Source organism: Sciurus vulgaris, assembly GCF_902686455.1.
Source record: "Sciurus vulgaris genome assembly, chromosome: 16".
NCBI lineage: Eukaryota > Metazoa > Chordata > Mammalia > Rodentia > Sciuridae > Sciurus > Sciurus vulgaris.
Window position 1 is genome coordinate 14,292,696 of NC_136477.1, and position 24,810 is coordinate 14,317,505.

Consider the following 24,810-nt stretch of genomic DNA (forward strand, 5'->3'; position numbering starts at 1 on the left):
CATGCACAACCTCCTGAACAAGGCATGGCAGGGCAGGATTCAAGTTATTATGCAAGTCATCCATTGCTTGTGAGCACCGAAGAGAGTTTGAACATAAAAGATGAAATGAAAATAAAGTTAGAGTCAAAGTACACCTAGTTCACTCACCTGTAAACATTAAGGTTTACAACAAAAAATTGTAATGGGTGAGATGTTTTGTTAACAATGTCAAAAGAAGGAGTCATGCATTTCTTTAGCACCAAGCATTATAAAGCAAGAAGAGGGAGATTATGTTCGGAATAGTAAGAACTTGGTGCTGAAACCTTCAGTCGCTGAATAAATTCCTTTATGCATGGACAACAGGATTTCACGTTTCAAATAGTAGAGGTGCATCATCAGAAATAGACCTTTCATGGACATATGACTGAAGATCAAAGTCTGATTGAAATTTGAAAATGTAAGGTCCTCTGACTCTAAGATCACACTGAGTCACTGATTTGTGTAACTTTTCCTTCTGGGTGTGTTTAGTGTAAACATGTAAGATCATACATGTTTAATGAGTATTCAATTGCAATTTTTCATTATTACTCCTAAACATGGAATACAGCATGAGTGTAAACTGTGCTCAATAAGAGCATCATATTCCTGTGACCATAAACTCCTGTGATGAGCTGTAAAGTCACTGGTATGTTGAAGTTTAGATCATAACATAGACCAGGTAAGGCAGCATTGCAGGCAGCAATAAGGAACAGAACATTGAAGAATTGTGGTCCCAGGTCTTCCTCTACAAGAGGATGACACAAATGCCCAGCTGCAAGTGCAGTTTATTCCACATGACGAGTGTAACTTCTCTGAGACAATGACAGGAATCTCCAGACTGCCTGTGATATGAGATCTGGAAGAACACGAGGACAGTAGAAAATGAGAGAAAGACATTGGCTAACAGAAATGACACCTTAGTAATGAGGTTGTTTTAATTCAGCAAAGATGTTGAAATGACAGGCATCAGCTCTAAGAATGTATGAATGGAAAGCGCCCGTTCTCCTTCAGGATTGATTAAAGAACTGTAATTTCTGGCTCTGTGACTTAGTGCCCTTGACCAGAGGCACTTAATGAAATATAGAGCTTCCCACTGAAGAGTCTTCTTAGAGCCCCGGTGATGTCCTTATTCCTCAGTTTGTAGATGAAGGGGTTCAGCATGGGGGTGACCATGGAGTACAACACAGAGGATGTTGCACTGTAGTGTTTAGCAGATTAGCTAAAGTCACTGGTATGTACAATGGAATAAGGATACCACAGAGAGGTGAGATGCACAGGTGGAGAAGGCTTTGTACCTGCCCTGAGCTGATGAGATTGCAAGGACAAAGGACACTATCTTGGAGTAGGAGTAAAGGACACCAGTGAGGGGGCCACAGAACAGCAATCCTGCTGCAGAATACATCACCATGTCATTAGGAAAAGTGGCAGAACAGGCAAGCAGGACCACCTAATTGAGTTCACAGAAAAAGTGGGGCAATTCCAAATGGGTGCAGAAGGACATCCACTGTGCAACAGGGAATTTAGGGCACTTGTGATCCAGGATGCCAGTACCACCAACACACAGAGTCAACGCTTCATGATGACCTTGTAGTACAGACGGGGATAGGTAGCTACAAATCAATAGGCCATCACAATTAGAAGGAAATTGTCCAAAACTACAGCAATTATTATCAAGTAAATCTGCATGATGCATCCCTCAATGTATCATTTAAAATACAGTTGTATCAAATAAACTTGAATAAGAGAATAGTTGTGAATGTTGTCTTTAACCATCAGAGCAACTTGAAAGTATACAACAAAAATGGGAATTGGAACACTCCAACCCCACTATACAAACTCAAAGAATTTGCACAATTCACAATAAAAGCTTATTCACACTCAGGAGGAAGGATATAAGCTTGGTAACATGCCTTTTTCATTTTTACTTTTTCATCTGACTACCTTGCATGAAGGAAGATAATTGCAAGACATATGGCTCATGAGACACTATTGCAAGGTAGGATTTACCAGCACTGCATTGATCTGGTCTTTTCTTGTGGATATGCAAACATATTAATTTGCACCCCATCGTAAAAAAAAATATCCACAGTGAATACTCCACACAATTTCAAAAAAATCTTTAGACATACATTCTATTTTTACTGGAACCAGTTTATGCCCACCATTCCCTCCTTTAATAAGGGTTTCAGGTTTCATCACTCTCACTTAAATGTCAGTGATACCCCTGCATTGCTGAGTTCAGCTGTTACTATTATTTTAGCACTGTAAGTAAGCACCCTAAAAATCAAGCAAGCCTCCCTGCTTTCTCTGCACCCTGGGTCAGGCTGAATTGCTCTCAGGGAAACTTCTTCAGCTTTTATTATCTCTGGAACTTCCTGCACCACTGATCAAGCTTTTGGACTCAACTAGGTGGCATCTCTGGAAGGAAGGGCTCTGTGTGGAAACACAGAATCTCTCCTGGATGGTTGATGATGGAGACTGTAGCTGTGTTCCAAACAGCACAGCAGGAAGGAGTAAAGCATCAGTCTCTGAGCCAGACTAAGGTCTCCAAACTGTCAGGTGGGGGAGCCTTGTCCAGCTGAAATTCACACCTGCTGAAGTACAGGTGGGGAGATATTCATACCTCCTGGTAGATTCTCCCTTAGGTATAAGCCCCCCATGTCCCCCTCCCGTTATTCAACCCCTGAGCACATCATGTCCCTGTGGGCCTCTGCTCTACACAGCAAGAAAAAATTCTTCTACAGATTCTCTGTTCTCAAGAGACCAGTTGAAACCAGTGTTCATTACTCCTTCTCAGGAACACTTGGTTTCAAGATGTCTGACCTTCTCCCAATCCAGAGTTGAGGATTTCTCCAAATTATGAAACTAAAGAGTCTGTCTTCACTGTCTCTGAAATCGTCAAAGCACTGACTCACTTCAAGGACACAGTCCCTGATATCCTCAGAAAATTGTAATTTCCCTCGTCAACAATGGAAAAACTATGTTTTTTTGAATGAGACTGTGGGTATGACCTTCCTTGGCTTCTTGGTACTTTTCACAAAACAATTAAAAGTTTAATGCTTGTAAGACTAAGACAAGTTCAGAGGGTTCCATTTAGTTCTTCACTTATAAAATGTTTGCAAATTATAAGAGTTATATTCAGATCTTTTTATGCAACTTGCCCCAAATTGTTGACCTATAAGGTGTTACGCATTAGATAGAAAGTGTCCCCTAAAAGTGCACATGAGAAACAATGTAAGAAGTTTTAGAGGTGAAATCAATGGCGTTATGAGAGCCTTAACCCAATCAGTGAGTTTATCCTCTAGTAGAGATTAACTGGGAGGTGACTGTAGGTGGTAGGACATGGCTGTGAGTCCTTGGGAGTGTGCCTTTGGGATAGGTATTTTGTCTTTGTCGAGTGCAGCGCTCTCTCTCTCTCTCTCTCTCTCTCTCTCTCTCTCTCTCTCTCTCTCTCGCTCTCTCTCTCCCTCTCTCTCTCCTGCTTCCTAATCATTCTGCCCTCCAGATCATCATGCCTGAGCCACTATCTTCCACCACACTCTCCCACCACGATGTCCTGACTCACCTAAGGACCCACACAATGGGTTTGACAACCTATAGACTGAGATCTCTGAAACCATGAGCCCCAAAATAAACTTTTTCTCTCAAAATTCTCTTTGCATGTCTTTTGGTCACAGTGGTGAAAACACTGACTGTAACCTAAGGACTCTCTTATGTAATGTTTATAAAAGTCCATTCAGCTGTCAGTATTATTAGGAACCTGATTCTAAATTGGCAGAAATGGAACTCAAGGTTTAACTGATCTCCCCAGACTTATAACCTGATTAATGCCTGGGTTTTGAGTGGAATCCCATTAAGATTTTATAGCTCTTATGCCATAGTCCCATGGACCTCAACCAGAAATGATTTTGCTTCCAAAACACATTTGGAAGTGTCTTTAGAAACTTAGATTGACACCTCTAGGAAAGTGTAACAAGTACCCAGTGGGTGAGATTAGGGATGCTATTCAACACCTGGCAATGCACCAACACATCCCAATGGGTGTGCAGAGTGGGGAGTCCCAGCCAGTGGCCAGGATGGTGAGCAGGTCCCAGTGCATGTTGCCAGGTACCTGGACAGAGAGGGCCCAACACAGGGGATCTGCTAGTCTGGATCCTCTGAAACTCCCAGAAAGAGCAAGTTTCTCTTTCCTACTTGGCTTCCATTTCCATGAGCCTACTAGGCTTGCCCAGATGGTGAATGAAACACATAATTCAATTCTAGCATGCTTTCCCTACTATATTATAATTTTCATCCTTCATCCAAGCCCAGGGAGTTCATGAACTCATTCACTTTGGGTGATCATCTGTTTACTGCATGTCCTGATTACCATCGCTATTGAGAAAACTTGTCTGTAGGTCAGTGGTTCTCAAACATGGTTCCCTGGTACAGCAACATTAGCGTTGCTAACCCCTGGGAACTTAATAGAAACACATATTTTTCAAACCTACGTGGACCTATTGAATCAAGCACTCTAGGAATGGTGCCAGCAATCTGTGCTTTCAAAGCCCTCTCAGGATCCTGATGCATGCATAGGTATGAGGATCACCATGTAGTGCTTGCCTGCACCCCAAAGCAACCATATCTTCTGCCCAGTCTGATGGCTGCTCCTCACTTCCTACTCAGTGTCTGTAAGAATGAGGAATTACTGACTCTAGGCAGATGTTCCAAGGGCCTGCCTAAAGCCAGATCTCCTGAGGAACAGGATAGAACCTAGCAATTCTTCCATTCTGACTCACTTATGGTCGTTTTGCACTAGATGATCTCTAAGTCTGGCCTCTGCAGATATTTTACTTCCATAGTTAGCACAGTTAGCGCTACATAATTCCCCTTGCAGATTTTGCCCAGAGAGGAACAACTGGGTGTTATCAACCATCACAAGTCTGGCAGACACAGAGACCTGAAGCTTAACTGGTGTTGTGTGTGTGTGTCTGTGGGTGTGTGTGTGCACACATGTGTGTATGTGACTTGCTCCTAAGAATTCCTGTGTCCAGTCAGAATGTCACCAAATTGATATCAGAATGTGACCTGGTAAATTTTAAGAGTGAAGATGATGTGCCAATTGTATGCATTGCAGTCAAAATATAATTTTAATGATTAGATAGATAGATAGATACACACAGAGATAGATATAGATATAAATATAGATATAGATAAATGGAAAACCTGTAGAGATGAAGGGGAGTTGGAGGTAGCAAAGGGGAATTTGGGGGGACTGAAGTGAAACAACGGATATTTTGTGCTTGTAGGATTATGTCAAAATGGACCCCAGTATTACGTTTAACTATAATGTACTAATAAAAACATAAAATATAAATCTAGAACATTTAAAATAAAAAAAAATAGTGGAAGTGCTCTATAAACATATGGAAATAAAAATATCAAGTGCTTTAAAATAACTCAACTCTGGCTAAGATTTAGTCTTGATAGAAATGCAAAGGAGAGAATTTCAGTTTCCATCAGGCCTGGAGAGTGAGTGGGTGGTCCTGGTGGGAGGACTAGGAGAGCTTCCCTTACTCTGAAGCCTACCTACCAGTTCTCACATGCACTACGTTACCCTTCACCCCTCGAAACAGGCAAGGCAATGATGGCAGAGTATTAGGATTCAAATAATCTTGGTCCCAATGCTGTTTATTTCCTTATCCAACAGCTTTACACTATGTGAAAAACAGTCTCCATCACAGGATCCTGTATACCCACCAGTCCACATGGTCCAGAATGACAAAGACACAGTGTTTAAGAATGATAATACTTATTTTATAATTTTTATGATTTTATTGTAAGAACATATATTAAGGTGATTTTTAAACTTGAGACACAAGATTGTGGAAAATATGTGGGAGCAGTAGGAAAGAAATATGAACTGAAGGAGAAAAAGTAAAGATGTCTGCATTTCTGGTCCTAGAGAAATGCTTATTCTTGTATTGTTCACTTTTTTTCATTTACAATTTTTAATTAAATTTTTGAATGGGGATAATTGCAGATGAGCATACATATGCCAAAATTGACACAGAGCAACCCACGCTCCCTTTCCTCATTTTCCCAAATTGTAGCATCTCACAAAACTAGAGTGCCTTATCACACCTGTGATATTAACACTGATAACATCAGAAGGCAGAAAGGGTTCCATTAGCCAGGTCCCTACTATCACCCTTTAATAGGCAGGTCCATTCCTCCTCTCCTGGTGCCTGAAAACTAAGAACCATGATCTATTTATCATTTATACACTGTTATCACTTTAATATGTTATGTAGAGTACAAAAGTATCCACCCAGAAAAAAATGGTGAGTAGACACCTCTGGGGGCCTGTCCAGCCCAAGACTTTGATAGGTGTCATGGACACTGAGCTGCCATAGGAGCAGGACCCTACATATGAGAGCAATGTCGAAGCTGGACATTGCTGCAGGAGCAGAATGTCCTGCAGTTCTATGGCACAGTGGGGTGGATGCAGCTAATAATAATGCACAGTATATCTCAGAATTCTTAGAAGAGAGGATTTGGAATGTAGTCACCATGAAGAAATGATGGGTGTTTAAGGCAATGAATATACCAACTATCCTGAGTGGATCCTTGCCTCATGTATACATGGATCAAAATACGTTGCACTATAGGTACACATAAAGGTGAAATTCACTGTAGTATATCCATAGCATAGTTTGGTCAATTTCATATTAAGCTAATTGTTAAACTTCTATAAATAAATAGAAAGAAAACCAGTAGAATCATCTTCCAGGGGAAAAGGGGAGGGAGGATGAGAGGGAAAAGGGAAATACTAGAGACCAAAGTGGAGCGAATTATATTCCATAGCTCTACAATTATGCAAAAATTACCCCAATATTATGTATGACTAAAATACACTAACACCTATAATGCATAAATTATGCAGCTCATAAATATGTAAAATATTGTGTCAATCAAAAATTAAGTGAATTAATCTTGTAAACCACAGTCACCAGTTTTGGGGTTTGATTGTTTTTAATGTGGTGCTGAGGGTGGAACCCAGTCCTCACACTTGCAGGGCAAGTGCTCTACCACTGAGCTAACATCCCAGCCTGTGACCATTTCTTGAAAGCACTAGTATGCTAAATTCTACATGATCAAGAAGAGGAGCCAAGGTCATGATGTTCAAAGAGAAAAACTGACCTCACATTTACCTCAACTACTAATTGCATTGTCTCAGTCATCACTATGAATTTCATTAATTGCCTCAGTCATCACATCTGCTTTTCTTCCCTGGGCATGTTAAAAATCATGACTTTTTTTACAGTAATATGAAAGAAATATTACTCAATAAAATATGCCATGAATGAATTAATCTTTCTTTTGAAATCCTTGATGGTATGTGACATGACAGTAATTTCCAAACATTTCCAAATATTATTTGGAATAATTGTGGAGAATCAGACAACCATAGAGGTGAAACCTGGTGGATATCCAGAGCACAAAGCTTAATACAGAAGATTGGAGGTGCAGACAGGTGGACATCAAGGGATGAAAACCCCAGTAGGCAAACAGGAGGAGAAAGTTGCACGTCCAACATCTCATCAAAGTTCCCCACTGTGGCCTGGGGCCCTGAAGCCTGGGCATGGGCTTCTGCAGACAATGGATCATTTTATATTTTCCGTCCAAAGAGAATTTTCAGGGCTCTCTTTACATCATTATTTCTCAGACTGTAGATAAAGGGTTTCAGCATGGGGGTGACCACAGTGTACATCACCAATGCTGTTGAACTGGAGTGTGAGCTGTGGGTTGCAGCAGAGCTAAGGTACACACCTAGGCCCGTGCAGTAAAATAAGGAGACCACGGAGAGGTGAGACATACAGGTGGAGAAGTCTTTGTACTTTCCTTGAGCAGAAGAGATTGCACGGATAGAGGAAACTATCTTTGAGTAGGAGTAAAGGATGCCAGCGAGGGGACAAGTAGCCAACAGCACAAGTGCAAAATACATCACCACGTCATTAAGGAAGGTGTCAGAACAGGCAAGTTGGACCACCTGGTTGAGTTCACAGAAAAAGTGGGGGATTTCCAAATGTGTGCAGAAGGACAGACGCAACACCATTAAGCTTTGTAGCAGGGCATGCAGGACACTCAGAATCCAGCACACAGAACCAGCAAACCATAGAGCTGAGGATTCATGATGACAGTGTAGTGCAGTGGGTGACTGATGGCCACAAACCTGTCATAGGCCATCACAGTCAAGAGGAAGTTGTCTAACTCTACAAAAACCAAGAAAAAGCACATCTGGGTGATGCAGCCTGCATGGGTAATGGCCTTGCTGTGCATCTGGATATTCAGCAGCATCTTTGGGATTGTGGTGGAGGTGAAGCAGATGTCTATGAAGGACAAGTTGGAGAGGAAGAAGTACATGGGTGTGTGCAGTTGGGAGTCTGAGATGGTGGCCAGGATGATGAGCAGGTTCCACAGCACAGGGACCAGGTATATGGAGAGGAAAAGCCCAAAGATGAGGGGCTGCAGTTCTGGGTCTTCTGAAAGTCCCAGAAGGAGGAATTTTGAAACGCTTGTATTGTTTCCTGGTTTCATGAGGTGGATGTTACTACTGAAAAGAGAAAAATAATATTACTGCTTTTTGCACACATGGACACTCCCAATATGGTTGAAATGTTACAATTTATATTTTCCAGTAAATAAATTAACTTCTGTGGTGTCATGGGTCTGGTCATCCTAGGCCATCCCTAGTGCCAATATTGATGAGAAATTCCTGTCTCACTCTAAGCATTTCCACAAGAGTTCATGCATTGTACAGAATTAATGAGAAAATACTTCTTACCATTGAGGAGTACTTGTGGGTTGCTGACGTTATTCCAGGCACCATCCAGACCTTAACCAAAGCTCCTACATCCCAGTGATGGACAAAGAACACCTGCACACTGGTAAATTATAGGTATGTTACATTTTTATGCAAATGATTTATCACATATATTGTCATATGTGACAAGTTACTGAATAATACACAACAAATATGTGTGGTCCTGAATGAGCTCACTGATAAGCGAATGAAGACACAGAATGGGGGATGGGAGGTGTTAGGGTTAAGTTTAGGGTTAGGGCAGGGGGCAGAATGGAGGAAGGAAGGACTATTTAGAGGGAAAAGAGGGGTAGGAGGGATGTGGGAAGGGAAAAAGTAACAGAATGAATCAAACAACATTACCCTACGTAAATTCATGATCACACAAAAGGTATGCCTTTACTCCATGTACAAACAGAGAAACAACATGCATCTCATTTGTTTATAATAAAAAAATACTACTGGAAAAAAATGTGTGGTCTTTGAAAATTAATTGTAACTTAATAAAGCTACTGTAAAAAGAAATAATCATATAGCATGCCTGATGATGAAGTACGTATGATAAAAACAAAAGCAGATATAATGCAGACAGCAGATGAGAGGTTGTATTTAAGTGTGTGTGTGTGTGTGTGTGTGTGTGTGTGTGTGTGTGTGTCTGTGTGTCTGTCTGTCTGTCTGTCTGTCTGTCTGTGTGTTGCTGGGGATTTCACCTAGGGCATTGTATATGATAAGCAGTGCTCTAGGGCTCTCTCACTGACTCACATCCCCAGCTCCAGGATTGTTTTTAATAGGTGACCAGAAGCTCAGTAGAGAATCTGACAATTGAACAGAGTTCTTAGGAGATCCAGCAGAAGCCAGCAGGCCAGCAGGCATTTATACCTGGCAGAAGGAATTCCCAGTGCAAAGGCACTGAGGCTGGAGCATGTTTAGGAAACCCAAAGGCATCAAGCAGCCACTGTGAAGAGGTCAATGAGAAAGAGGGAGAGTGATCAGAGATGATGTCAGAGGATGCTGAGGAGAGAGGCGGTCTCCCAGCTTGAGCTGAATCTGCCTGAGACAGGAAGGCCTTCCTCCCCACTACACGTTCAAATATTAACTTCCTTCCTAGCATCCATTGAACGGAAATGGACATGCTACAAACTACCCTATATTGTTGAGTTGATCTATGTACTATGACCATCACCTTGGAATATCTGAGTCCCAGAGCCCTGCCCTGAGTGGAGCACATGTGCATACACACCACACTGTCAACACTGTGGCCTCTGACCTTCACACCACACTGTTATGCTCCTAGTGTATACAATGCAAACTGGGCAGATCAAATTTTCTTTCCCTGATGCAAAAATTGGCATCCAGAATGACCATTTTGTAAGCCTCTCATGAACAAATAAGCATGCAGCCAATACGGTTACATTTTGCTAGATTACACTCTTCATTTAAAGAAACACACAGGGAAAGATATCAATAAGCAAAAACAGTGGAATGAAATGGACATGGTGAGGGAGTGAGGTAATAAGCCTAGATGGTCCCTGAGAGACCAAGAGGAAGAAACCACTTCCTTGGTTCTGGGTGTGTTCCAGCCCAGGGTCTGTCTCCTGGGCACCCTGCAAAAATAAGAAAGGGGCAGAAATAAACACATCCAAAGTCAGAAATAGCAATGCCTTTATGATTTCCAAGTGATACAGAAAGGACCCAAAGATAAACTGATTAAGGAGAATAAATTAACAATTCACAAAAGAATCCACAAAGTACAACAAAATCTTGTCTTGTTTCTATATGAGGCAGAAACTCTTGCTATTCCTGTGCCTCTTCCACACCTCCTTGACCAATGAGTTTCGCTATGGTGGCTGATGATTCCCTTTCCTCACTTCTCTCCTGTGGCATCTGTTCTTTGCTATGCTTGGTCTTTGGATTTTAATTGTATATTGTTTTTCTTACCAAAGCCCCCAGGTGCACTCTGGCCCTGTTTCTGGTCTTCATCCAACAAGCAGAGGTCTCTCCAGTCATTCCTTGCAAAACCATATGTCATGAGACTCCTGTTCCTTTGCTTCCTTCCTATGACTGGGGCCTTGTGTTATAACACATGCATTTCCCAGTACTCAGCCTATGACCTTATAAAACCAGATCCAGATAAGCAAAGACTTCATGGGCTCTGTTCACCTTCCTATCTTCACAAAGGTACTAAAGTCTGTCTGTGACTACTAGAGAAAAATGTAAGAAAGTAGTAAGATATGTAATTCAAAACTGCAAGGAGAATGCAACTAGATTCCATAGGACTACTTCCAAACAACTGTGTTCAACAACCTGAATGGAGCCTCAAAAGCTAGTGGAACCCAGGTGGCAGTGTGGCTCAGTGGTAGAGCACTGGTCAGCATGACCGAGGCTCTGGTTCCATCCTTTGCAATGTAAAACCAAAACCACCTGGAACAAGACTAACAGGAGCAAGTCCAAGACACCAACGTGAGTTAGTAATTAAATCAACAAAAGCTTTGGCATATCAGCATATAACATGTAATATTCCTATGATATCCTGAAATTAATAAATTCTCAGCTGTCACATATTGAATGAATAAAGAACTTAACCTGAGTATATGTGAACATTTCATATATGACAAAGTTTCATTTTAACTTAGTAGAAGATTGTGTTGTGAAATAAATGCTCACATAAATGTCTGCCTAGAAGAAAATGAAGTTGGCCCCCTACCTCACTTAAGTTAACAGTAACCAGAGAAGAAAGACCTAAGTGTAAAAACACACCATTGATTTTAGGAGAACCTCTACAAATTATATAAAATTCTGCAGTCAACCAGAACCTACTAAGGCAAGAAACTCAGGTGTAAGAAGACAGATATGTACCAGTAAAAAAATTTTTTGAATGATTTTAATTGTCTAAATTATCACCTGAGAAGCCAATGGAGAAACATTATATTGTAAAAATCAATCAAAATACTGATCCTGGTAGAAAATGGACAAGTAACAGTAAAGGGACACCAAAATATTTGCTTAAGCTCAGTAATAATTTAAGAAAATAGCAAGAACTATTTTATCCACAACCTTCATCCTCAGGAAAAGCTCCTGAAGAGATATTCTGTCGGTTGTGGTTAGAATTTTTAAACAGAAAAAAGAGAGCTCTCAAAATTAGTTACAACAGATGTGACTCTGGACCACGTAAGAGGGAGATAATCTGAAGTCAGCTACAAATACGAAAAGGATAGAAACTCCTTAACTCAAGGTCTCTTGATCTCCTGAATATTGACATTGTGGGGCAAGTTAATTCTCTGAGGCGGGTGCCGGCCTGTGCATTGTGGGAGGGTCAGCAATACCCCTGAGCTCTCATGACCCCTCCCCTGAGTGACAGATGAAAGTGTCTCTGAAACTTGCTCTGTGTCAGGGAGGGGCATCCCTTCTGTTTGAGGATCACTTGTTTGAACTTCACACTAGCAACGTATTTTTTTGTAACATTGATATAGCAGTGAATTAGTGAGAACCAATACAAAAGGCATGGAAAGTACGAGTAGCACAGCCCCATTATGAAATGCTGTGCATCCTTAGAAATACCTAAACTGCATTGTCATCTGCAGGAAGTCCACAGGAATTACAGAGTGAGAAGGTCGGGGACCAGCAAGGACAGAACAGTGAACCAAATGAGAGAACAGTGAGGAGTGCATGGGAATTTTCTCAGGCATTTGCATAGAAAGTATAGGAGCATGTATGTACACATCCTACAGAAAGAAAAGCTTTATAGCTAAAGCAATCCTTAGCAGGTAGAGTGAAACAGGGGGTATTGCAATACCAGATCTTCAACTCTACTACAAACAATAGTAACAAAAACGGCATGGTATTGGTACCAAAATAGAAAGGTAGATCAATGGTACAGAATAGAGGACACGGACACAAACCCAAATAAATACAATTTTCTCATACTAGACAAAGGGGCCAAAAATATGCAATGGAGAAAAGATAGCCTCTTCAACAAATGGGGCTGGGAGAATTGGAAATCCATATGCAACAGAATGAAACTAAACCCATATCTCTCACCATGTACGAAACTAAACTCAAAATAGATAAAGGACCTCGGAATCAGACCAGAGACCCTGCAGATTATAGAAGAAAAAGTAGGTCCAGATCTTCAACATGTCGGCCTAGGACCCAACTTCCTTAACAGGACTCCCATAGCACAAGAAATAAAAGCAAGAATCAATAACTGGGATAGATTCAAACTAAAAAGCTTTCTCTCAGAAAGGAAACTATCAGCAATGTGAAGAAAGAGCCTACAGAGTGGGAGAATATCTTTGCCAATCATACTTCAGATAGAGCACTAATCTCCAGAATCTATAAAGAACTCAAAAAACTCTACTCCAAGAATTCAAATAATCCAGTCGACAAATGGGCTAAGGAAATGAATTGACACTTCACAGAACAAGATCTACAAGCAATCAACAAACATATGGAAAAATGTTCAACATCTCTAGTAATAAGAGAAATGCAAATCAAAACCACCCAAAGATTACATCTCACCCCAATTAGAATGGCAATTATCAAGAATATGAGCAACAATAGGTGTTGGCGAGGATGTGGGGAGAAAGGTACACTCATACATTGCTGGTGGGGCTGCAAATTAGTGCAGCCACTCTGGAAAGCAGTGTGGAGATTCCTTAGAAAACTTGGAATGGACCCTCCATTTGACCCAGCTATCCCACTCCTTGGCCTATACCCAAAGGACTTAAAATCAGCATACTACAGAGATACAGCCACATCAATATTCATAGCTGCTCAATTCACAATAGCCAGACTATGGAACCAACCTAGATGCCCTTCAATTGATGAGTGGATAAAGAAACTGTGGTATATATATATACAATGGAATATTACTCAGCCATAAAGAATGATAAAATTATGGCATTTGCAGGCAAATGGATGAAATTGGAGAACATCATGCTAAGTGAGATAAGCCAATCTCAAAAAGCCAAAGGACGAATGATATCGCTAATAAGTGGAGGATGACACATAATGGGGGGGAGGGAAGGGTTAGTATTAGGGTTAGAGTTAGGGGTAGGGAGGGGGGCAAGTATGGAGGAAGGAAGTACTGTATAGAGGGAAAAGAGGGGTGGGACGGATGATGGGAAGGGAAAAAGTAAAAGAATGAATCAAACAATATTGTTCTATGTAAATTTATGATTACACAAATGGTATTCCTTTACACCATGTACAAACAGAGAAACAACATGTATCCCATTTGTTTACAATAAAAGAAAGAAAGAAAAGCTTTAAAAGAGACTGATAACATACAGAATAGAGAATGACAACATTAATTAAATTAGTATACATATACTGTGTTTTTCTTTAATACAATGAGCTTATGGATTTTATTTTTGTCTTAAAATTTCATTTAATAATCAATTTAGAGAGCTGCCGGTGAGACGCCCCTCCTCCCGCCAGACCAGTGATCACAGACAACTGTGAGCATTGGAGAGGTGGCTGTTCACCACAGCGCTTGGACTCAGCGCAACCCACCCGGGCTCTGGGAGGCTGCCCAAAGGAGAAGGTGCTCGGTGAGCTGTTTGGACTGAAAGCGACCATCCCTGAACACAGGGGCCTGCCCAGAGGAAAAGGAGAAATACGGGCTCGGCATGTCGCTTGGAATTGGAGCAGCTGCGCCAGGGCTCTGGGCGGCTATCTGGTGGAACAGCGTGGTGAGTGGTTTGGTCCCAGAGCATCCGCTCCTGAACACAGGGGGGTTGTCTGGAGAAGGAGGAGGAGCGCAGTGGGGTGCTTGGGCTCAAAGTGACTGCACCAGGGCTACGGGTGGCAGTCGGGACAAGAAGGTGCACAGTGAGTTCTTGGGACTCGTGACGCACCAGATCTCTGGGTGACTGCCTGGTGGAGAAAGAGGTGCGTGGTGGGTCACTTGGACTTAGAGCGACCGCACAGAACAACAGGTGGCTGTTGGGGGAAAGTGTGGTGGGTCACTGGGACTCAGAGCGATTGTAAGGGGCTCCAGGTCGCTGCTCAGAGGAGGGGCCACATAGCCAGGCGAAAAGTGCAGAGCAGGGTCCTAGACAGCTTCTTGGTGGAAGAGCCCCACAGACAAACTGAGGGGCAGAGCAAAGGCTCCAGGACTGCAGGCAGCTTCTCTGAGGAGAGGCAGCCTAAGGAGATTCGTTTGCGAAGGGTGAGGCTTCCAGGCCCAGGAGGTAGGTCCGGGTCCCTGGGAACATTGCAGAAGAAGGCTGCCCAGCCCAGGCGGTAGTTGTGAATTGAACAGAACCTCTGGGAGGAAAACCGATCAGCGAGACCTCCCCACCAGGTGACTCCTCCCTGTCGGGTGAGGTTCTCCCAAAAGGACTGTAAAATCAGAGACACAGGCCCAAACTGGTCTTGCATCAGCCCACATCCTACTTCCCTTTTGGATGACAATTCATCAGCAAGTGAAGGTACCTCTGCCCACTAGCAGGAAATATACCCCACCAGAAGGCCACCACCCCTAGGGAGTCAGCTCCCTTGTGGAGCACTGCATTATCAACTTCCTCCAAGTCTTCAGGCTACTGAAGACTAAGAGGGGATATAATAGAAATCTTCAGGGATATTATAAGACAATAGAGGAAATCTGCAATATCACAGCGGTCAACTGATACCTGAACAATATGAGAAAACAAGGAAAGAAAATGCTGCAAACAAATCTAGATGTTACATCAATGAAACCCAACGACAGCATGGCAGAAGAAATGACAGAAAGGGAGTTCAGAATGTACATAATTAAAATGCTCAGGGAAGCAAATGACGAGATGCAAGAGCAAATGCAGGCACTGAATGATCGCACCAATCGACAGTTAAAAAAGCAAATACAGGAAGCAAAAGATCATTTCAATAAAGAGTTAGAGATATTGAAAAAAAACCAAACAGAAATCCTTGAAATGAAGGAAACAATAAACCAAATTAAGAACTCCATAGAAAGCATAACCAATAGAATAGAACACCTGGAAGACAGAACATCAGACATTGAAGATAAAATATTTAACCTTGAAAACATAGTTGAACAAACAGAGAAGATGGGAAGAAATCATGAACAGAATCTCCAAGAACTATGGGATATCATGAAGAGGCCAAATTTAAGAATTATTGGAATTGAAGAAGGCTTAGAGAAACAGATCAAAGGAATGAACAATCTATTCAATGAAATACTATCAGAAAATTTCCCAAATCTGAAGAATGAAATGGAAGATCAAGTACAAGAGGCTTATAGGACTCCAAATGTACAAAATTACAACAGACCCACACCAATGCACATTATAATGAAAATGGCCAAAATACAAAATAAAGACACAATTTTAAAGGCCGCAAGAGAGAGGAATCGAATTACATTCAGGGGGAAACCAATATGGATATCAGCAGATTTTTCAATTCAGACCCTAAAAGCTAGAAGGGCCTGGAACAACATTTTTCAAGCCCTGAAAGAAAATGGATGCCAACCAAGAATCTTATACCCAGCAAAACTTACCTTCAAATTTGATAATGAAATAAAATCCTTCCATGATAAACAAAAGCTAAAAGAATTTACAAAAAGAAAGCCAGCATTACAGAACATTCTCAGCAAAATATTCCACGAGGAAGAGATGAAAAACAAAGAAACACATCAGCAATGGGAGGAAGTATCCTAAAGGAATTGTCAAATAAAGGAAGAACCAAGTCGTCTAAAAATAAATAAATAAATAAATAAATAAATAAAAAAAATGAACCAAATGACCGGGAATACTAATCATATCTCAATAATAACCCTGAATATTAATGGCCTGAACTCATCAATCAAAAGACATAGACTGGCAGATTGGATCAAAAAGAAAGATCCAACAATATGTTGCCTGCAAGAGACTCACCTCATAGAAAGAGATACCCATAGACTAAAGGTGAAAGGATGGGGGAAAACATACCATGCACATGGACTCAGCAAAAAAGCTGGGGTATCCATCCTCATTTCAGATAATGTGGACTTCAAGTCAAAACTAGTCAGAAGGGAAAAAGAAGGACATTACATACTGCTTAAGGGAAGCATAAATCAGCAAGACATAACAATCATAAACATCTATGCCCCAAACAGTGGCTCATCCATATATGTCAAACAAATCCTTCTGAATTTCAGAAACCAAATAGACCATAACACAATAATACTAGGTGATTTTAACACGCCTCTCTCACCACTGGATAGATCTTCCAAACAAAAATTGAACAAAGAAACCATAGATCTCAATAACACAATCAATAATTTAGACTTAACGGACATTTATAGAATATACCATCCAACCAAGAGTGAATACACTTTCTTCTCAGCAGCACATGGATCCTTCTCTAAAATAGACCATATATTATGCCACAAAGCTAATGTAAGCAAATACAAGAAGATAGAGACACTACCTTGTATTCTATCAGATCATAATGGATTGAAGTTAGAAATAAATGAAAGAGTAAAAAACAGAAGCTACTCCAACACCTGGAGATTAAACAATATGCTATTACATGATGAATGGATAACAGAAGATATTAGGAAAGAAATTAAAAAATTATTAGAGGTAAATGAGAACAAAGAAACATCATATCAAAATCTTTGGGACACTATGAAAGCAGTATTTAGAGGGAAATTTATTTCATGGAGCGCATTCAATAAAAGAAGTAAAAATCAACAAATAAACAACCTAACACTACAGCTCAAAGCCCTAGAAAAAGAAGAACAGAACAGCACCAAAAGTAGTAGAAGACAGGAAATAGTTAAACTCAGAGCTGAAATCAACGAAATTGAAACAAAAGAAACTATACAAAAAATTGACAAAATAAATAGTTGGTTCTTTGAAAAAATAAACAAAATTGATAAACCCTTAGCCACTCTAACAAAGAGAAGACGAGAGAAAACCCAAATCACCAAAATTCGGAATGAACAAGGAAATATCACAACAGACATGATTGAAATACAAAACATAATTAGAAGCTATTTTGAAAATCTATATTCTAACCAAATAGAAAATTTCAAAGACATCAACAGGTTTCTAGAGACATATGAATTGCCTAAATTGAACGAGGAGGACATACACAATTTAAATTGAACAATTTCAAGTAATGAAGTAGAAGAGGTCATCAAAAGCCTACCAACAAAGAAAAGTCCAGGACCAGATGGGTTCTCAGCCGAGTTCTACAAAACCTTTAAAGAAGAGCTCATTCCAATACTTCTCAAAGTATTCCATGAAATAGAAGAGGAGGGTACCCTCCCAAACTCATTCTATGAAACCAATATTACCCTGATACCCAAGCCAGACAGAGACAAATCGAGGAAAGAAAATTTCAGACCGATATCATTAATGAACATTGACGCAAAAATTCTCAATAAAATTTTAGCAAATCGCATACAAAAATATATTAAAAAGATAGTGCACCACGATCAAGTGGGTTTTATCCCAGGGATGCAAGCTTGGTTCAACATCTGGAAGTCAATAAATGTAATTCACCATATCAATAGACTTAAAGTCAAGAATCACATGATTATTTCAATAGATGCAGAAAAAGCATTTGATAAAATACAACACCCCTTCATGCTCAAAACACTAGAAAAATAGGGATAGTGGGAACATTCCTTAACATTGTAAAGGCCATCTATGCTAAGCCCATGGCTAATATCATTCTAAACGGTGAAAAACTGAAAGCATTCCCCCTAAAAACTGGAACAAGACAGGGATGCCCTCTTTCACCACTCCTATTCAATATCGTTCTTGAGACTCTAGCCAGAGCAATTAGACAGACCAAGGAAATTAAAGGAATACGAATAGGAAAAGAAGAACTCAAACTATCCCTATTTGCGGATGATATGATTATATACTTAGAGGAACCAGGAAATTCCACCAAAAAACTGTTAGAACTCATAAGTGAATTCAATAAAGTGGCAGGTTACAAGATCAATGCTCATAAATCCAATGCATTTTTATATATAAGTGATGAATCCTCAGAAAGAGAAATTATGAAAACTACCCCATTCACCATAGCATCGAAAAAAATAAAATACTTGGGAATCAATCTCACAAAAGGGGTGAAAGACCTCTACAATGAGAACTACAGAACACTAAAGAAAGATATTAAAGAAAACCTTAGAAGATGGAAAGATCTCCCATGTTCTTGGATAGGCCGAATTAATATTGTCAAAATGGTCATACTACCAAAAGTTCTATACAGATTCAATGCAATCCCAATTAAAATTCCAATGACATACCTTACAGAAATAGAGCAAGCAATCATGAAATTCATCTGGAAGAATAAGAAACCCAGAATAGCTAAAGCAACCCTTCACAGGAAAAATGAAGCAGGGGGTATCGCAATACCCGAACTTCAACTTTATTACAAAGCAATAGTAACAAAGACGGCATGGTACTGGTACCAAAATAGACAGGTAGATCAATGGTACAAAATAGAGGACACGGACACAAACCCAAATAAATACAACTTTATAATACTAGACAAAGGCGCCAAAAAAATGCAATGGAGAAAAGATAGCCTCTTCAACAAATGGTGCTGGGAGAATTGGAAATCCATATGCAACAGAATGAAACTAAACCCATGTCTCTCACCCTGCACAAAACTCAACTCAAAATGGATTAAGGACCTCGGAATCAGACCAGAGACTCTGCAGATTATAGAAGAAAAAGTAGGTCCCGATCATCAACATGTCGGGCTAGGACCAGACTTCCTCAACAGGACTCCCATAGCACAAGAAATAAAAGCAAGAATCAATAACTGGGATAGATTCAAACTAAAAAGCTTTCTCTCAGCAAAGGAAACTATCAGTAATGTGAAGAAAGAGCCTACAGAGTGGGAGAATATCTTTGCCAATCATCCTTCAGATAGAGCACTAATCTCCAGAATCTATAAAGAACTCAAAAAACTCTACACCAACAACACAAATAATCCAATCAACAAATGGGCTAAGGAAATGAACAGACACTTCACAGAAGAAGATGTACAAGCAATCAATAAACATATGAAAAAATGTTCACCATCTCTAGTAATAAGAGAAATGCAAATCAAAACCACCCTAAGATTCCATCTCACCCCAATTAGAATGGCGATTATCAAAAATACAAGCAACAGGTGTTGGCGAGGAAGTGGGGAGAAAGGTACACTCATACATTGCTGGTGGGGCTGCAAATTAGTGCTGCCACTCTGGAAAGCAGTGTGGAGATTCCTTAGAAAACTTGGAATGGACCCTCCATTTGACCCAGCTATCCCACTCCTTGGCCTATACCCACAGGACTTAAAATCAGCATACTACAGAGATACAGCCACATCAATGTTCATAGCTGCTCAATTCACAATAGCCAGACTATGGAACCAACCTAGATGCCCTTCAATTGATGAGTGGATAAAGAAACTGTGGTATATATACACAATGGAATATTACTCTGCCATAAAGAACGACAAAATTATGGCATTTGCAGGCAAATGGATGAAATTGGAGAATATCATGCTAAGTGAGATAAGCCAATCTCAAAAAGCCAAAGGACGAATGATATCGCTAATAAGTGGATGATGACACATAAAGGGGTGGAGGGAAGGGTTAATGTTGGGGTTAGAGTTAGGGTTAGGGAGGGGGGCAAGTATGGAGGAAGAAAGTACTGTATAGAGGGTAAAGAGGGGTGGGAGGGGTGGGGGAAGGGAAAAAATAACAGAATGAATCAAACAACATTACTGTATGTAAATTTATGATTACACAAATGGTATGTCTTTACGCCATGTACAAACAGAGAAACAACATGTATCCCATTTGTTTACAATAAATAAAAAAAAATAATCAATTTATTCATATGGTGTGTTTTTTGTTAACTTTGGCAGAGTTGAGTCTCAAATCCAAGACCTGTGTATGCTAAGCAAGCTCCCTATACCTGTGCTACAAACTCTGACCAATTTTTTGAATTGATACATAATACCTGTACATATTAATAGGGTACAATGTGACAATTCGGCACATGTATTCAATATGCAATGCTCAAATCAGATTGATGAACATTTCCTTCTACTTAAACATTTATGAATTCTCTGGTGGGAAGTTTCTAATTTTCTTCTTCTAATTCCTTATGAGAATATATAATTAAAAGTTGGTCTATGTTTTTTAGGAAATTTTATGCTTTTTCTTATGAATATGAAAATCATAACCATATAACACAAAATAAAATGTGCTACAACCATTGCCCTTTGCTGCAGGAACTCAGGATTTATGGCTCATACCTAAGTGTGTGTTGGTATCCAACAACAACCCCTGCTGTCTCTCCTCCACACTTCCTCCCCTCTACTGATCACCATTCTAATTTTCACTATTTTTAAATATTTTCATTTTTATTTTGATATATTCATTGTGTATATTTATTGTACTCATGTGACATTTCAATACAAGCATACAGTCTGCACTGACTGAAACAAAATTAAATGAAAATCTAAAATATTTAAAGAAAATATATAAACTCTTAATTATTTAATATCGACTTGGTTTCTAACTCAAGATTAAATTACCAAAACTTCACGAATATTGGAGTATGAAGGAAATCCTCTAAATTCCATGCTAGTAATGATGTTTAAAGTCTTAGTGAGATTAAGTAAAGATAAGTGTATTCTAATATACTTGATACAGATGAGACGAGCTTTAAACAAATAGGAAAGAAGCAGGAGTACATTCACAGGCAGGCTCGAAGCTAAAGCCTCTCTGGGAAATCCCAAGAAGTAAAGAGAAAGATTAAGCAACCACAGTAAGTTGGAAATGAGTTGGAAATACACATACAACATGAATAGTAGCAACAGAGAAGCACAAGGACGTTATAGTAAGAACTCACAAGTAAAGAACATCAATTCCTGGATACTTTCAGAAAAAAAAGGTGTGGGAACGTAATCATCTGATAGATTTGACTACACCAAGTTTATACATTTTTAAACACTCCCCAAAATATCTCTCTGCATACATGAAACAACTAAACTAAAAGGCAAACCGGTAATTTGTGTGGGGGAAAACTCCAATACTTTGTAAGAATACATTGGAATATGAGGGAAATACCCTGCAGTGTCTATGCAAATGTCTCGAGGGAAAGACTCTGCAATACAGAGGTAACTGGCAAGCAACCCCACCTGCATGTTCAGCCTCAGAGATGTGCAAATCATTGCACAGTAAGGCTCTTAGTCATACTTGTACTCAGCTGTGACATAATGCTTTCTAGGTGAACACCAAAGGAAGAAATGATACTATCGGAAGTGCATCCATGGACTTCTGTTCCAAGATATTTGCAAGATCCTTCATGTGGATTCTTGCCAACAATACACAAACATAATCAAATATTTCCCATCTAAGTAAACACACATCAAAATACACCATAACACAGCTGTTTTTCCCTACTCCCTTAATTGCAAAGCTTCTTGGAACTCTGCTCTTTCTCTGCACTGGACACCTCCCACCCAACTTCTCTTCAGCCTCCATTAGCTCCATTTCATGGCCAGCAGTGAACCCTATGCCAATCAGTGCAATGTGCACTTCTCAGCCATGTGTCATGAATCAATTCAGCCTGGTGAGTAAATCCTCAATCAGGACAGCGAGCAGCCACAGTAGCACTGCTCTGTGCTAGGTTGGCCTGGCTCTCCACTGACCTCAGCTAAAGAGTTCTGGGTTATATTCTCTCTGATGCTCTCCTGCACTGTCCACTGAGCTGTCAGACTCACCTGAAGAACAGCCCTAAGAGGAAGGTCTCTCTCTGGAAGTGCAAGGTCCTGCCTGGGTGGGCTTAATGGTGAATGAAGCTCTGTCCCCAGAAAACACAGCAGGAAGGAGTCAAGTGCTGGGCTCCTAGGCAGACCAAAAACCTCAGAGGACACCACCACGTCCTGTCCTGCACAAGGCTGTGCACTGAGGGGCCACATCAGAGCAGAGAGTCACAACTCCATATTCCTGCTCATTAGGTTTATTTGCCTCTTATTCCCCTGAGGGACACTGGCCTGGAAAGATAGTAGAGTCTTCCTGCTGATTCTCTATTCTCAAGAGACATGATTATAACCAAGTCAATCCAGTTTTTATTGTTCCTCCATGGATCCACCTGCCTCCAGAGGGCCAGCCTCCTGGCTCTTCACCCCCCTTGGCTAAAATTATTTTCCAAGTCTGACTCTGTTGAGTTCATCTTCACTGCTGCTCACGTGTCTTCAAAGCATGGACCTGTGTTGGGCAAAAGCACTGATATACCAGAAAATAGCCATTCCTCTTTAAGAAGGGTGAGAACATGGTCTAAAGCCGTGGGCATTTCACGTCATGTCTTCATGGTCCTTTCCCAACACTATCAGGAAATTTCATTTTTTTACTTTTATGTGATTTGTTCTTTTAGATATACATGACATACACATATTACAAGTACATGGAGTATAACTTATTCTAATCAGGATCCTATTCTTGTGGTTGGGGCAGGGAGGGGAAGAAGAGAAGTCCATTGGATTAGACAAAGGGAATGAGGGAAGGGAGGAGAAGGGAATCAGGAAGGACAGTAAGATTAACTGGGCACACTCTCCTATCCTTGTGTTTGAATGTATGACTAGGGTAAGTCCACATCACACCCAACCACAAGAATAGGAAATTTATAGTTTTAACACGTTAAGAGCTCCCATTCAGTCCTTCCTTTTGAAATATTTATTAAGAAAATATGTGCTTAGTTCTTATTGTGCACCATAATCTGAGATTAGCACCTGACAAGAATTCTGCAATTTCATGTTTTCTAATGTCTATTCTATGCATTCTCTTCTGTGTATTGATACTATTGTGAACTCCATCCACTGCAGAACTTCGGCTGACCACTTCTATTACAATAAGGAGAGATGGGACCTTCATTTGAATTCTGGCATGACACTTACTCTTCTCAAATAAGGGCCTCTGTTTCTCAACTACATATGTTTTTCCCCTGGCAATATTTGCAATGTCTGCAGCATGGTACTAAACACCCACAGCAGCTCCCAACACACAAAATTACCCTGCCCCCACATGTCAGCCTTGAGGAGGTGATCCAAACCAATTCTAGACCAACCGCATCATTCAGAAGACTTACCACGGATGCAAGTTCCACTGCAAATTGTGAGGTCATGGGTCTCCTGAAACTCTGTAATCTAACAAGGTCCAAAGTGGTCCTGGTACTGCAGGTCGTGGTCTGTGGATCTCACTTTGAGTAGCAGGCTGTGATGCTCTGTGGAGGCTGGTGTAGGTAGTTTTAGATCTTTTCCTCCCACATCATCATTGTATGTTATTCCTGAAGCAAGTGCATCTACTCAATCTAGAGACAGTACTAATTTCCTGTCCAGTTATTATTATATTGTCTTTTATATTATAGGGCAGTGAAGCCAGAAGTGATCTACCAGTGAGTTACAAAACTGGACCTTTTTAATATTTATTTATTTATATATTTATTTATTTTTAGCCAGGGTCTCCCTATCTAGTCCAGGCTGACCTCAAAATTGTCACCTCCTATCCTCAACCTCCAAGTCACTAGGATTAAATGTGTGCACCACCATGCCAGTCAATACTTCTACGTGGAAGCTCTTACATGGCAACTAATGTAATTCTGAAAAAGACACTTTAGTAGGCAGAATAATGATCTCCTAAGGATGTCTGGAACCTAATTCAAAGAAAGTTTGAATATGTTGGATTAAAAACAATAAATGATTCCTTTCCCTTTTTAATGATTTATTATCGTGTTGTGGTTATATATAACAGTGGTGCTCATTTTGACATACTCACACTTGTATGGAATAGTATTTGCTCCATTTCAGACCCCAGGACTTCCTCTCTCTGCTCTGCTCCCTCTCCTATTCTCCCTCCTGCACTCTCCTGGTCTTCCCTCTACTTATTTTCTGTATTTAGTTGGTGCTTTATAGACAGAGATGAAGGTGGAATTCACGGCAGTGTG

General features: G+C 40.3%; 1 protein-coding gene and 1 pseudogene across 2 annotated transcripts in view; one reads left to right on the plus strand and one right to left on the minus strand.

Moving 5' to 3' along the window:
- The window catches only part of LOC306647106 (olfactory receptor 7C2-like), a gene marked incomplete at both ends in the record, with an annotated part of 117,072 nt that overhangs the window by 33,086 nt on the left and 59,176 nt on the right, over positions 1-24,810 (plus strand). The gene's annotated exons all lie outside the window — the stretch shown is intronic.
- LOC306646406 (olfactory receptor 7A10-like) lies at positions 1,066-8,598 on the minus strand (annotated as a pseudogene). The gene is made up of 3 exons: positions 7,673-8,598; positions 1,314-1,465; positions 1,066-1,216 (listed from the first exon to the last, which is right to left on the minus strand). The product of its transcript is annotated as an olfactory receptor 7A10-like (transcript).